The following is a 16,725-nucleotide window of genomic DNA, read 5'->3' as shown; positions in this document are numbered from 1 at the left end:
CACTGGTGACAAACCAAACCCTGCCTTCTGAACAAAACTACGTTTCTCTGTTTCTTCCCAAACGAAAGATTTACGCGAAATTCCAAAACCACACACTGCTTCCTGGACTAAATTGTAGTTTCTATAATTCTGCTATAATCATCCCAAACCCTGCCATATAACTCCAAAATTGGTAACCTGAATCCTGCTTTTGGAAAATACGGTAGTTCTCTGTACTTTCGTTAAGCAATTGCTAGCCCAACTTTCTACTCAGAAATACATTACTCTATAACTATATCACAGACCGCCTAAATCTTTCTGTCTACACAAATCTGTAGTTCTCTCTAAATCTAAAATAGTCAGCTCAAATCCTGATTTACAGACAAATCTGTAATTCTCTGTAACTTTACTAAAGGCATCCCAAATCTTGCTTTCTAGGGTGATCTACAATTTTCTGTAACTCTACTACCGGCAACCCAAACTCTGCTCTCTAGATAAAACTATAGTTCAACATACGTTAAGGACAAACGAAACTCTATCTTCCGTTAAAAAAAAAACTGTAATGAAAATAACCAATAACTAACTCCAGAGAACTTAGTCAATTTACTTATTTTCTAAAATTTCAGCATAAAGTTGAAATTAACGGTCATTTGCTTTTACGGAAATTATAGTAATACTCTAGTATGCGCTTCAAAATTTAAAACTAGTCTTTTGTTTTTTAAAACCTACCCTTCTTGGTTAGAAAGAAACGCCACGAATTTGTTGTTTCTATTTAGTTTCCCCTGTGCTCTAAAGTTTCAAAACTGATATATTCAAACACATTTATCATTATTCAGCTGAGACTTGACAAGCGCTGCTAAATATTTGGATAAAATGGAATAATATATTCATAAATAATACAGATGTCATCAAACGAAGTATTTGCGGAAGTTTATTGCATTCGCTTTGTCAAATAATATGTCCGATAGCTAGATAGATAGGTATATCTGTGGAGGCAGGTAGACATGCATACTGTCAAGCAAAGAAAAGCATGTAGGTACTGTTTCTTTTTTGGCATGCATGTTGAAACCTCGCATCTCCATGTTCTTGATCAATATGGTTTCTGAAAGACCATCTTTCGCAAACTTGTTACTTACTATACAGCTGCATTTAGAAATGCTACTGAAAACGTGCTTTGTCCGTAACGTTTCGCTGTTCAATATATATCACTCCTTTGATTTAAACAGTATCGTCATCATGTAATATTCAAAAGGAGTATCTCAGTGAAATATATTTATACGGATAATAAAGTTTTATATCGAAGTCCCTATAGGTCTCATCTTTTTCAGTGATGCTTTGGCAAATTCTTAGACTATCGTTAAAATACATGAAAGAAAGACTGCCTTTTCAAAAAAAGGAAGGTATTGTGAAAAAAAAAGGAACAAAAGTATTAAAAGCGTATATGTTAAATATTTTTAAAATTTCAAATAAGATAAAATACATTTAAAAAAAACAACCTGTTCGTGTGTTTATGACTTACACACTCACCGACCATTCATGTTATAACCTAGTCACGCACATACTGGTGCAATACGTGACACATAAACAAAGTTTATTTAATATGCGACACATATTCAAACGTTACTTATTGAAATATGTCGTTTTACGTGTGTTGGCAACTTTAAAGAGATGAGGAAGTTTTAGTGCTTCTATACCTTAAATCCAGCATAGCCAGGTGGTTGGGGGTGCTCGACTCGTAATCTGATAGTCGCGGGTTTGAATCCCCGTTACTTCAAACTTGTTAACACTTACAGCCGTGGAGGCGTTATAATGTGACAGTAGGTTCTACTATTTGTTGGAAAAAGAGTATTCCAAGATATTGTGGTGAGTGGTGATGACTAACTGCCTTTCTATAGTCTTACACTGCTAAATTAGGGTTGGTTAGAGCAAAGAGCACTCGTGTAACTTTGCACAAAATTGAACAAACAAATAATCAGATCTATTTAAATTAAACATGAAACAACAGTTGCTTAAAACATATATTTATGTCGCAAAAGATCACGAAAAAAGATACTGTTTAAAAAACAACAACAATTATATAGGCTACAAGTATTTACAGTGCTGTTTAAAACGTAGACTTGAAATAGTCCGTTCAAAATGTGTACGCGTATGTGTAATACAAAAAAGTAAACTTAGCATTCATATATTATTATCTTAAAATGTGTTTGAACGGGCATATAGATCAGCCATTTTATTGGTTATAGATAAACAAAACATGAAATTATATATAGATATATAAAGTTTCGCACACGGTTAACAATCCACGAGATGGCAGCACCTCCGAAATATGACATCAATGTTAATTGACCAATAAATACAACTGAATAACTGATGTAAAAGCTAAGAAAAGTGCCTGTATCTCAAAATTATATTGACTTTGCGAAAAGCAATAGGATATATGCTATAAGAAATAAATGAATTAAGAAGGGTGAAAGAAGTGAAGACGAAATAGATTTGAACGCTGTAATATGCTAATTAACTGTCCCCCAGTGGCCCAGCAGTATGTCTGCAGACTTCCAATGCTGGAATCCGGGTTTGAAAGCTGCGGTGGACAGAGCACAGAGAGCTTATGATGTTGCTTTGTGCGTAACTTTAAACAAACAAATTTTTGTTAATTTCAATTTCAATCAGTTAATCCATTACGAAATACTTAAGTCCTGAAAATCCATTAAAATGTGATGATATATCACCAGTTAAATACATACCAAGTTTATTTTGATTGACTCATACTTAAAAACGTTGTGAAGTAGTTATTATGTTATGCACGATAGATTTCGTATGGTAAAGCATGAACTTTTGTAAGTTGTCCAGCATTTCTCTCTGTAAAAACTATGAATAAATACGGATAAATATAAAGGTTGTAAACATATGAATCCTTGGAATTCTTCTAACGATAAAATAAAAACAATAAGATTGATATTATAATTTGTAAAAGCAGCTTGCAACTTTTTAATTACATCTGGAACGTATATTATTCAACACGTCAGAGGTGAAATGTTTACTACGATGGTTCTATAAAGCTTCGATAAATTTCTCTCAAATGTGAGAGCAGATTTGTGTTTACGTATTCTAGCTTTTAATACGAGGATCGAGGTACAATTTTGTACAGTTTTTTTCTAAATAAGCACAAAGCTACTCAATGAGCTGTCTGTGGTTACACACCACAGGGGTGTAAACCGATTTTGGGTTTACCTCCAAAGCCTCCAAAGGAATCTTTTTTCGTCAACATCAATATCAAATGGGAAAACTAATTCGGCATTAATTATGAGGAAAAAAATATACTGTCAATGACTTCAGTAAGGAAGTTGAAATTACGTCGTTTTCATCAACATAAAAATAACAGATGCGTATTTACTTCAATACCTAACGTGTCACGCCATCACCATGAATATAAAATAAGTAGTCACACTGTCACCACTAATAGAATGGTAACCACTTCATCGCCATCAACGTACGTTTTACCTTCACATTTGATTTGGATGAGTTTTTATCTCATTACTGTATCATCATCAACAAAGTTTTGTTTCGAATATTCTTGCAAAGATAACCAAAAGTTACCTGCGTTATTATCCATAATTTTGAATCGACGGACTAAAGGGAAGGCAGCGCCCCTTACTAACCCTCTAAATACTGTAATCAACAGTTTGATTTCACTTTTAGTCTTATAAAGCACCCTCAGCCCCAAAGTGCGGAACACGTTTTTTCAACCATGAAAAACAAACCATGGATCAACAGTTTATTAGTTGGCGGTGGGTGGTGATGACTAGCTGCCTTCCCTCTAGTCTTACACTGCTAAATTAGGGACGGCTAGCACAGATAGCCCTCGAGTAGCTTTGTGCGAAATTCCAAAAACAAACAAACAATCAACAGTTTATTACACTAACCTAAAGGTCACGCTCAGCGAAATGAAGGGATGGTTACAACATCACAACCATGATAATCGTAGAAAGGTACGTTATCACTATCATTAAAAAGACGATGGTTACTTCATCCTCAAGACTCTGGAAAGTTCTCAAATTTCCGAGACATCCTTAAAAATTATATTTGGTATTTGAAACTTGAATGGCATATAATGTAGCATGTGGGCTAAACAGTCAGATCAAAAACTTTAAAATCCAGATATGAGCATCCCTAGTTCAGAACTATTTTGTCAGAGGGGAGAGAGCAATCAGAGCGGTGCTACGTACAAAAGAAAGTCGGGATGGCTGAGGTTGATGGAAATCTTTGTAATCTCACAAAAATGTTTGAAGCAAGAGAATAAAAATATAAAAAATATATTCTATAAAATTGAGGGGGACTGAAACTTGGAACCACCTTGATCTATCGGCAGTTACATTCAATGCTTATACTGCTCTTTCCCGAACAACAGAACTAACTGTTACTTTTGTAAAACACCCTCATCTGAAACGGCAAAACGCAAGCTAACATCTTGGAAATCCGCAAGTGGACACGCTAAAAATTAGGCCACTCGCGTGTCACTTTTAAAAGGTTTACATTAGTCTAGATTAGTATTCAAATATAGACAAAGCTTTGTACAGAATTGTTGGAGATGACGCAAAATCCAATAAAGTACATTAAATGTTTTAAAAATTAATTAAACTTATGAAACACTCCGTAAGGCAAGAAAAAGTAACAAATTTGTTTCTATAGAATCTACGGCCTCTTTTCCATTTAGGGTTTCATTATAGTCTTAAAATGACAGCCTTGATTCTTAAATATTACAGAATTCCATTTTATAATGATAATAAATAAAAACAAAACGTGTGTATTCATGACCAAAACATCACATAATGATAACTCAGCCCGAAAATTGTAGCTTTGAGCTTCGAACTATCAATCAAACATACGAATAAAAGATACAAATGTTTCATCACTCAAATCTTTAACACTGCACAGTCAGAGCGGCACCTTCTGCAGAGGATGAATCTGAGCTGCAAGTTATATTTAACAGAACTAACTGTTTCCAAACATGTTTAATTGTTGGTAACAATAGATCGCTTGAGTTATGACGTATGCAGAAAAGGGAGATTGAATGATCCCTTAATATTTGCTTTTTTCTATTCTTTTTACTTTAGGTCAAATGTAACAAGTATAAATTACTCTGTAAAACCTTTGATCAAATACACATTCTAAACATTGAAGATAAGCTTTTCGAAAACAACGAGGTGAGAATAGGAAAGAGATTGTTGACACCTGGGGACAGTTAAGATAAGTCAAAAATTATCTATGTTCCACAGAGGCTCTGTCTATCATGACGGTCGCCAAAGCTTCAGCTAATTCCCACGTCCAGTCCCTTAGGAGAAGATGTGATAAATGACAAGAGTCAGGACCAAGTCAACAAGTCCAATCACTTTATAGTTAACTCCAAGATAACATTATAGTCATTGAACCTGCATGAGCTATTTATTGTTGTATCTTTTCGGTAAAGGGTTTTATTTCTTCAGTCATTCTGTAGAAAGAAAAGAGAGAGATAAAGTTAATGAGACAGTACTTGTTATCTTCTTCATAATGACTCCATGTTCTCACTCTTTTTACTCATTCGTTGAACGACACTGAAAGACAAAACTATTCACATTTTGACGTTTTCAAACAAAGAACCTTGTGGCTTATTATATTTCTTCTTTATTTAGTACAGAACATGTGTATATTTACCTATGCCAACCGTTTTCAACTTTTATATCGATACAGTGTATTAAAAGTGAAATATATGTATAAGTTAGTCATGGCCACCACGACATTTTTTGTTATCAACTATACTACACCTAAGTCTGGCCACTTAGAGAAGAAGACAACATGCAATATTATGGTTTATATACGGAAAAAGATATTTTCATCTCTGCTCTTATTACGTCGATGGATATTAATAACATTGGTCAAAGAATGCTAGTATTTTTAAGTAATACCTTTGATTGTCTAGCTACTGCTAAACAGCTCAAACACGATTGATTGAAGTATATTAGTTCTCTTTCAACAAAGTTTTTGAGGAAATCGTCTGTTACATATTATAAGCTTATCAAATGAAAGTTTATGCGCCACTTGGTTCAAAACATTAACTTGTTTCAAAGAAAACGAACTTTCAGTTAGAAACTGAAATTTTCAAAACTAATAATAACAGCTAAATGTTGTAAACTTTTAAAAATACGAATTCTTTTTGCAAAAATACGTCTTTTGGTATTACAGATCATAGGAGTGGTTTGATTTGTTCTGAATTTCGCGCAAAGCTACACGAGGGCTATCTGCGCTAGCCATCCCTAATTTAGCAGTGTAAAACTAGAGGGAAGACAGGTAGATGGTCATCACAACCAACCACCGACTCTTTTACCAACGAATAGTTGAATTGACCATCACATTATAACGGGATAAAAGGGCAAACATATTTGAGGTGACGGAGATTCGAACCTCGCAACCCTCGAATTACGAGTCGAGTGCCTTAACCACGTGGCTATGCCAGGCCTTCCCAGAAGTGACGTATCCAATGTTTAATAGTTTATTTGGAAAATTGATCAAATTATAAAGGACGTTCATATATGAAATATCACCAAAACGACCTTCTAAAATGATCCTATGTATTAATTGAAATGTTACCTTTTCTTGTGTGGAAAGAATTATTATCACACAACTTTTCAGAATCAAAATACAAATTTTCTAAAATGTTCGATAATGTTGTTGAATTAATCAAAGTAAACTAGACTTTTAAAATTCGCTTTAAGAAGGATAAAAAATATTAAGCGTCATCTTCATAAAACCGGAAGACATTAAGACTAATTTCGGTCGTCATGTTGTGGTTTATAATTTAATCTCCACGCACAACACTCTTGCTTCAGGAAGTAGAAAATAGAAAGGTGAGAAGAGTAAATTTCTTATAAAATAATATTTAAGAAATCGTCAGTAATGCGGAACAAAATAAGCAAATCCCAGAAAATAAAGTTTTCAAAATCCACTGAGCTGTAATGTGTCTTGATTAAATTTAGTAAAGCGTAACATATGAACAAAATGCAAATCAGTTACTTTTTTTCTTTCATCTTTGATACTTGTTCCATAACATTAAGGTTCCAAAAGCAATTACTTAAGATTTTCGCGATGACCATTACAAATGAACAATAATGCACAACTTTCAAAACGTATACAGAATATCTAAGTGTTTGTTTGTTTAGAATTAAGAACAAAGCTTCACAATGGGCTATCTGTGTCTGCCCATTACGAGTATCGAAACCCGGTTTTTTCGCGGTGTGAGTCCGCAGATATGCTCCTGTGCCACTGGGGGGCGTCTAAGTGTTCAATGGTTTCGAAATAATCAAGTGGTTTTAAAAACAAAGAGCTTTAAATTTATTTGTTCTGCGATTATTACAAATTGGGGATACTTCGTAATATCTCTCGGTAAACTTAAAGTTTAGGATCCTGGATTTTTATCAGTAGTAACACCTACACATAGGAGTGGATAAATATTCTGGTGAAGCATCTTACCACATCTGCTTATATATGAAATCAAATACAAATTCAAACAAGTTTCGTAACAAGATACCTACACTCTTCCAACTACAGAGAATCGAACATCGAATTTTAAAGTTTTAAGTCTTCAAACTTACCACTGACTTGGAGGGGGACCTTCACAATAAAAACAAAAATGTTTCGTTTTTATTACGTTGTTTTACGGTATGAAAGATAGTTTTAATTTATTTGTTGATTGTTATACATAAAACTATACAATGGGCTCTCTATGTTCTACCCACCATGAGTCTCGAAACAAATGTTTAGTATCTTGTTATATTTCCTCAACATACAATACTTTTTAATGCTCCTTTCAAAGAAACCGTATAATGATATTTTAACAATAACAGTATAAAATATTTCCTTTGAATTCTTTGTTAAATTTTTGTTTTCATTTTATCATCCTTTAATTCTAAATAAAACGTTAATCTAAATAGTACAGTAGTAATGTTCAATTAAGATATATTGAATCTCGATATCTTAAGTTAAGGAGTCAAATCAGTTATGGATAGTTTGTTTTGTTTTTGAATTGCTCGCACAGCTACACGAGGACTATCTGCGCTAGTCGTCCCTAATTTACTAGTGTAAGACAAAAGGGAAGGCAGCTAGTTATCACCACCCACAGCCAACTCTTGGGCTACTCTTTTACTAACAAATAGTGGAATTCACCGCCACATTATAACGTCCCACGGCTGAAAAGGCGAATCTGGTTTGTGTGACGGAGATTCAAACCTGTGACCCTTTGATTAGGAGTCGAGTTTCTTAACAACCTGGCCAAGACGAGCCATATTGTAGATAATGGCGGTTATTTTCAATACTTGTCAAGAGACAGTAAAAAAAACAAATAAACTGAAACTACTTACAACTAGAAGAGTAAAGAAAAAGTTTTATTAATATATTGTTTTACTCTTTCGTGTTGGACTAGAAGACAGCCATGAGTACAAAGAAAACATTAGCTGCTACTATAAACAAAATTGTTTATTTTTACTTTCTACATTAAAAGGTTTGATCTTACCGTTATATTTTCAGTTTCACTTAACTATTTTTTTTTCTATTTTTACTAGAAATTCCAAAATTGTATCATGAATGTAGAAATGATTAAAAATTAATGTTTCTTGCAAACACTATTCATGTATGATCTGTAGCCCTATCATTCTTCGCTGCTTTGTAGAAAGTTTTATTAATGGTTCGATTATTTCACTTTCTTATGTAAATATTTGATTTTTTTATACTCCGTCGTAGATATTAAACATATTTCAGATATAAATCGATTCCATTCTGTTTTCTCATTTCAAGTTTGTTACACCTCCTTTCATTTCATACTACAGGGCCCAGGTTGACCCTGTGATAGAGCTCTGGATTTCAGATCTGGCGAGCCGGGCTCGAAACCGAGCAATACCACCAGATATTCCCTTCACTTTAATCGGGGCACAGCATAGCGAGGTGGTTATGGGGTTCTCAAATCGTAACCTGAGGGTCGCGGATTTGAATTCCCGTCGCACCAAACTTGTTCGCCTTTGCGCGAAATTATAAAGAAACAAACACCTTTAATCCCTGGGTGCGTTATAAGAATTGCATTTAATCCCTTACGTAAATGATAAGTAGCTGCTTTCCATCTAATCGGTACTACAGTTCAAATGTTATGGGCGGCATAAAAAGCCTTAGTAGGTTCTCCATAAATACAAAATGCAATTACAAATTCATATTAAGATGTTTAGATTGTAAATAATATCTTTTTGCAATTCAAATAAAACTGGGTGTTTTGGGTCAATAAAAATACGAATATTTTGTTTGCTCTTCACATTGTATTACATCCTGTAAGCTTATGTTTAAAAGCGTAGTTTACAGGTAAAGTGAGAGTAAGGAAAACCTAACTAAGCTCAGATTTCTTATAAAAGAATTGGATGCTAGATAACCAATCCATCTAACGCAAGCAATCAGGTTGGTTTGAATTTTGCGCAAAGCTACACGAGGGCTATCTGCGCTAGCTGTCCCTAATTTAGACTAGACGGAAAGCAGCTAGTTATCACCACCCACCGCCAACACTTGTACTCCTCTTTTACCAACGAATAGTGGAATTGACTGTCACATTATAACGTCCCTACGGATGAAAGGGCAACATGTTTTGTGTGACAGAAATTCGAACCGAAGGCCGCAAGCAATCACTAAAACGCCTATTCTCTACTATAGAACAAGCAGACTGTTCCCATTACCAAACATTAATACATGTCACATTCAAAAAGAATAAAAAACTATTATTTTCTAAAAGAGTAAGGAATGTAATACTGTAACTTATGTTATTAAGAAAGATATAACAAACCATCTTTCAACATATTATTCCTGATCTAGTTTCTACTTAGCAAACAAAATGAACTTGAGTGTCTGTTTTAGGGCTACGCTGAGAAACATATCATCTTCGATTTACAATAATATTATTACAAAAAAAAACATCAGTAAGGTTGTCTTATACAGAAGTTCTGAACCGCAAGGTGAAATATAAAAATATAAACGTCTTATCACGTATTTACGTGCGAGGTAACAAGGTAGTGCATGCGATATACGAAGTCGTACGTACGTCAAGGTTTAAATGCATTAACTGTAGAATGAATTTGTTTAATTCTAGAGCTTGTTTATTTTGTGGATAACAATTACTTTGTGAGTTAATTTCATAATGAGGTTTCACATCAGTGTAATGACAGTTACTTGGTCTTCAATTTAAAATTTCGACCTGAACATCTGAAAGTCAGATTGGTTTGGTTTGTTTTGAATTTCGCGCAAAGCTACACGAGGTCTCTCTGCGCCAGCCGTCCCTAATTTTACAGTGTAAGACTAGATGGAAGGCAGCTAGTCATCACCACCCACCGCCAACTCTTGGGGTACTCTTTTACCAACAAATAGTGGGATTAACCTACTTTATAACGCCCCCACGGCTGAAAGGGCGAGCGTGTTTGGTGTGACAGGGATTCGAACTCGCGTACCTCAGATTACGGTCACATTGGTTTGAGTATGATATGTGCGTTATAATAACGTACTTTATATTGATATGAAAATCTGAACTTATAGCTTGCAGTGACTAAATTTTCAAACTATTAGCTCCAGTATTTAATTAACTCTTTCTTTAAACATAAAGTTTTTGCTAATTGTACAAACGTGAAACTAAACAACTAACGAGCTCTTTTTTTTTTTTTATCTTGCGGTTCAGAACTTCCGTAGTTTTATTTCCCAAATTGTGAAATAAAATAACTCATTTTTAAATTTTTCTTTAAGTTATTAGTAGCTAAAATCCGTCTATCATCCACCATTTCTATTCAGTCCTCTTTAGGGGCCCACGAGTTATTGCTAAACGTCAAAAGATGAAAGAACAAAAGCGTTTGGACGAAAACGAACTGCGACTTCCAAATTATCACTAAAAACTGTGTCAAATTAAATTTTAAAAACAGCGCTAACATCACTAAAATACTTTATAAAAACTGTTTTCTGATAAATAAAACCTAAAAAATTCGTGATTTGATGTGGTTTTGAGCTTCCCAATAAGTTTATGGCCCCATCCGTTTGTGAAGGAGTAATCCGAGAGTCGTGGATTCGAATCCCCGTAGCGCCAAATATGCTCTCTCTTTCAGCCGTGGGGACGTTATGATGTTATAGTCAATCCCACTATTCGTTGGTAAAAGAGCAGCTCAAGAGTTGGTGGTGGATGGTGATGACTAGCTGTCTTCCCTCTAGTCTTACACTACTAAATTAGGGACGCTAGCGCAGATAACCCTCGTATAGCTTTGCGCAAATTTCAAAACAAACAAGCAAATGGTCTGTGTAGTTAAGTGGCACAATTTTATATGTTCCTGGAACGTATTGTAAAATATATATATTTACTTACTGGATATATCGAATAATTATTTAATTCAGTACAATCACAATAAAAATTTGAAGCCTCTGAGATAATTATATTATGTATTTGAAACTGTCGTTTGTCTGTGTTTTAGATATAGAGCTACACATTTGGCTATCTGCGCTCTGTCCCCTACAGACATAGAAACAAACTTTTTAGAGCTGTAACCATATAGATCTACCACTCAGTTTTTATGGCTATAACCCCAAATGCGTATCACTGAGTCATCATAGAATTGAATTTTAGTATAAAGTAGAAGATGTTATAAAACTGGCGTAAGTTCTAGCACTCAAAATCTTGACACCAACTACTACACGCAGGCCTCGACGTACGATTATTTTATTTTAGAATTTAGTCACAATTTGAAAGCGAACTTTATACTACACGTATCACCAAAGATCATAATTGTAGATAAGAATAGGTGTGAAATTAAATCCATACTCACATGAATAAAGACATCACTCGTCAATGTGTCTTTATATTATCGAGGAGTGAGTTTTATATTTTGTTTTTTTCAAGAACAAACTTACAAATGTGGCTCTTCTGTACTGCAGTAAATTTTTTACAAAATAATACTGTTAACAGAAAGTTAAAATTCTTAATTAAATAAAATAAATTAAGTCGCTGTCATTCCGCTAATCAGCACGTAAAACTCACGTCACAAAAATCGTAGTAAAACATAAACGTTACGCTTTATTAGGACGTAAATACTTGCTCTGAATATACATGAAGCACTTTTTTATATATATCTTATTTTTACTAAACGTTAATCTTTCTAAGTACAATTGAATTTCTAGCCCGTATCATTAGTCTTAGCTTACTAAAAACAAAACGACATTTCATCCCAAGCCAGCAATAGCTCCAACATGCCGAGAAAAAAAAAGCTAATCTCCAATTCTAACATACTGCAGTTTTGGTTCTCTTAAGATCGTCCAATCAAAAATTACAAATTTTGTTTATTATTTAATAATCTTTGCCCTAAAGTCGCGTTATAATACCACAAAACTTCTTTAACAAAACATGGAAAAAACGTTAATGCATCTATGTGTGTAAATATGAAAATAGTAATTTTGTATCCCCCTGGTGACGGAGGCCAGTAATCGATTTTTACTGTGGACATTTTAAATCAAACAGTACCACTTACAATATTAATATAAGAAAGAGTGAAAGTAATGATACGAAATAATGATATTAATTATACACATAAATGTTTATGAAGTTATAATTATTAGATATAACAAAACAACCGAAAAAGATAGATAGGTTATGATAACCTCACGTGGCACGTGATAGAATGGTAAGTCATTGCCTCAACAGTCGAGAAACAAGTAGTCTCAAGAATGAAATGCAAACATCACTCACTTAGAAAGTGTTTGCGTCTACCGGTAATCAACATCATGTCTGATATAACAGGTCAAACAAGTAGTGCACGGTGACCTTTGACTTCTTATATTGTATGACACCATGCATTTTTAAATAACTTTAATATCTTTGCAAGTTAATTTTGGGTGCTGAGAGAATATTTAAAATCGGGGCATTAGATAAATAGCGGGATTAAAATAGCAAATGCTCTTATATAGAATAACTGAAGACAACTTTCACTGACTGTAAAAATAACATACAAAGATAATGACCTAATCGGGTTTATAGGTTTGTCAAGTCACTGTTTTGTGTATAAGTTATTTGAAAATGGCTTTGCAAATTTCGTTGTTCTTTGCCATAGATTTTAGAATGTTCTGAAGAACTTAATCTTATTTCTTTTAATAATTCTCTTACCAAATAGCAATTCGCCTTAGCAATCCATAGCGTCAGTGCATTATAGCCACAAATTAATTATATCTGGTGGATAAAAGCAACAGTCATCTCAGCGACTGTCTCCGTCTCTGCAAATGTGGTGGTGGCACTCGCTCAGCATCATTGTTCTATTGTTGTGCTGGCACCCACTCAGCACCATTGTTCTGTCATGGTGGTGGCACTAGCTCAGCACCATTTTTCTGTGGCTAATCTTTCGTTGTATCATTAGCCACGTGACGTTCCTTCTTTCTACTACCATCTAATCAATTTTACAAAGCTTCAAGAAGTCATATACGAGTATAATAACTTTTATAATAAAATACATTCTGTATTTTTCATGGATGTACAGAATTATAAAATTGTTTTATCACAGAAACAAATTTGATAGCAGTATCATTCATATTATTTGTTGTTTTGAGGTTACTTGGTGTTATTCCGCTACCCAGTTGCCAACATTCATGTAAAATTGTGTTGACACGAGTGAGTCTAAACACGATCAACCAGTTCATGTTTCTGACAAAAGTAACAAGATATAATAACTACGAACTGTTGGTTTCACTCTGGCTTAATGTCACAAAGATAACGTAGCCCAGTTACAGAGAAATACTTTATAGGCTGAACTGTAACAACAGTTTTACTACGCCCAATATCACCAGCGATGGCACGTTGAGAGATACCTTGCTTTTGCAGCTCGATAATTCTGCCACTTTCAAACTCTGTCAAATTTTCAGCCTTTGCCTTGTTTTTACCCAATGTAACACAGGAGATGTCAGTTTGTTTGTTTGTTTGTTTGTTTTGGAATTTCGCACAAAGCTACTCGAGGGCTATCTGTGCTAGCCGTCCCTAATTTAGCAGTGTAAGACTGCAGCTTCATCACCACCCACCGCCAACTCTTGGGCTACTCTTTTACCAACGAATAGTGGGATTGACCGTCAATACGCCCCACGGCTGGGAGGGCGAGCATGTTTTGCGTCAGATACGTCGCACGCCTTACGCGCTTGGCCATGCCAGATGTCAGTGGAAGTTGTTGACGATGCTAATGCTTGAACACAAATGACTAAATTTCGTTACGTTTTTACCGATTGACGCTTCGTTTCAGTGTGGTCTTAAACTTTTGACCAGCTAGTATTTAGGCTAATTTCATAGTGTATCCCCTGAGGGATACGGAACGAAAATTTCAAGTGGTCGGCCAAAGAAAATTTAGCCGGCGTTGAGCAGGAGGATTCGACGGGTTGTACGGCAATACACCGGGCAATCGTTGAACTAGAGTAAGGCCCTTACGGACGCAGAATGCAGCTCAAGAACAATAAGACGGCATCTACGTCAGAAATGCTTTAAAAACCGTAATATTCAAAGGCCACTCCTCTTTCCGCACCACGAAACAGCTCGGTTAAACATTGCTGAGAAGCACCAAACATGGGACGTAGAAAAGTGGAAGTTTCGTTTTCTGATGAGAAAAAAATTAACCTGCATGGTCCAAAGTTAATGGCACGTTAAGGATATCCCACCGGAGACATTTTCTACACAACACAATTTTCTACATGATCTGGGGCGCTTTCTCCTTCCATGGAACAATAGAGCTTCAGGTTATACAGGGGCGTCAAACAGCAGCTGGCTACATTGGCATGTTGGAGAGAGCATCCTTATTGACTGAAGCCCTCGCTTATGTGGAAATGACTGGATCTTTCAGCAGGACAACGCTGCAGTCTACAATGCCCGCAGGACAAAGGACTTTTTCATGGCGAATAACGTGATTCTTTTGGACCATCCAGCGTGTTCGCCCGAACTGAACCCCATTGAAAATGTTTGGGGATGGATGACAAGGGAAATCTATGGAAATGAACGTCAATTCCAAACAATGCATGATCTTCGTGAAGCTATCTTCACCGCTTGGAATAACATTCCAGCCAGCCTTCTGCAAACGCTTATATCGACCATCCCAAAGCGAATGTTTGAAGTTATTCGCAATGACGGCCGTGCAACTCACTACTGAGACCTCTTGTTGGGCATTCCCTACCTTGTTTAGGACTTCTTTTTGGTATGGTCTTAAACTTTTGACCAGCTAGTATTTAGGCTAGTTTTATAGTGTTCACATTTTCCCTATTAAATGCTAAAAAAGGTTTTTATTTTTATTTTCCCTTTTCTTATTTTCATCTTTCGAAGCTCTACTCAAATAAGTGGTTGAGTCTAACAACGCAAAATGCATATTTTTTCTTTATGTTCATTGGCCTTAAGATTTTGGCCACCATGTATACGGAGAGAGAAAAATAATGTAAAATACGTACTAATAAAGGCCTGAAAATAATTCACCGACATGAGAGCTTTTTTTTCCCTCTGCCTCCTTCTTATACGTGACTTAACGCTGTATTTGTTGCAAACAAGAGCTGAAAACCCTCTAGTTCTAGAAAGTTGAGCAAGGATCAAATGCCCATTCAAAGTTGTTTGGCTCAGATTTTTCTTCTTTTTGATTTCTTTCCGTTGAATTCTTTTAGATTAGAAGAATTTTCTATTCATTTACACATTTGACCTCCCAACCAGAAAATATTTCACATCTGTAGCGTCTGATAAGGAAAATTCTAATGAAATCAAAAAATTTTCATGACAATATATTAAAGGTGTTATTTATAAATCCATTCAAGGACTGTACAAATGCTTTCATGTAGTATCCAATCCTTTTCCCAAGCCTTTAAGCAGCAGCTATTGCAAGCAAATTTAAATCTAGTAACAAATATAGCATTAACCTGGTTTATTGTATGATAGGATGGTTGCAAGTTCCTGGTGATGATATACAAGTCATCTTTTTTATATATTAAATTTTTTCCTCGAACAAAACGAACATGTTTAGCATATGCGAATACTGTTGATCTTTTTTAAAGGTGATAATACTCTATATCAACACAGAAATAGCATTATTTTGGCAAGGTTTCTGAACAGTTTAAATTTTTCAAGATGTTAAAAATATTTCGTCCATCACGTGGAACTTCATAAAGTAAATCTAATATTTTTTTCTGAATAATGCATGTGAGATAAAAACATATTAACTTTTGAAAACCTATTGATTCATTATAAACGTATAAAACAACGAATGAGTTGCTCCACGTTCGCTATACAAAGTTTAAGACCTTATTTTTGTTATTTATAAAATACTCTAAGACGATAAACACGCACATAAAAATCGTATGAGTAAGAATCTATCACCGTGGATGACATTTTAAAATTTGAGATAAGTATGGGCCAAAATCACAAACTAAATTACAGATATCAAATGTACGAAAAATTAAACATATCCTAGTTCGAGAAGTATTTGAAGAATAGAACGGAAACTAAGATGGTGATGCGTCGACTATCAGATTTAATATCTATTTGCAAGCCTCACATATAAAATGAGAAATAAATAGACACATACATAGCTAGAAACGCGGAAAATATACTTGCTCCTAATGAAATTGCAAAGTAAGAAAAGAAAACCAAAACTACAAATTAAAACAGGCTGTTACACACCACTAAAAATTATAACTAAACCCATTTCCTGGAACTAG

At 34.8% G+C, this 16,725-nt stretch overlaps 1 protein-coding gene across 1 annotated transcript in view; it reads right to left on the bottom strand.

Moving 5' to 3' along the window:
- Positions 1-16,725, bottom strand: part of LOC143237006 (fat-like cadherin-related tumor suppressor homolog) — a 333,382-nt gene that overhangs the window by 263,991 nt on the left and 52,666 nt on the right. The window lies entirely within an intron of this gene.

Source organism: Tachypleus tridentatus, chromosome 13, assembly GCF_004210375.1.
Source record: "Tachypleus tridentatus isolate NWPU-2018 chromosome 13, ASM421037v1, whole genome shotgun sequence".
In the NCBI taxonomy this organism is placed as follows: domain Eukaryota; kingdom Metazoa; phylum Arthropoda; class Merostomata; order Xiphosura; family Limulidae; genus Tachypleus; species Tachypleus tridentatus.
The sequence above is the reverse complement of the archived record's forward strand: the minus strand, read 5'-3'. Positions and strand labels throughout refer to the sequence as shown.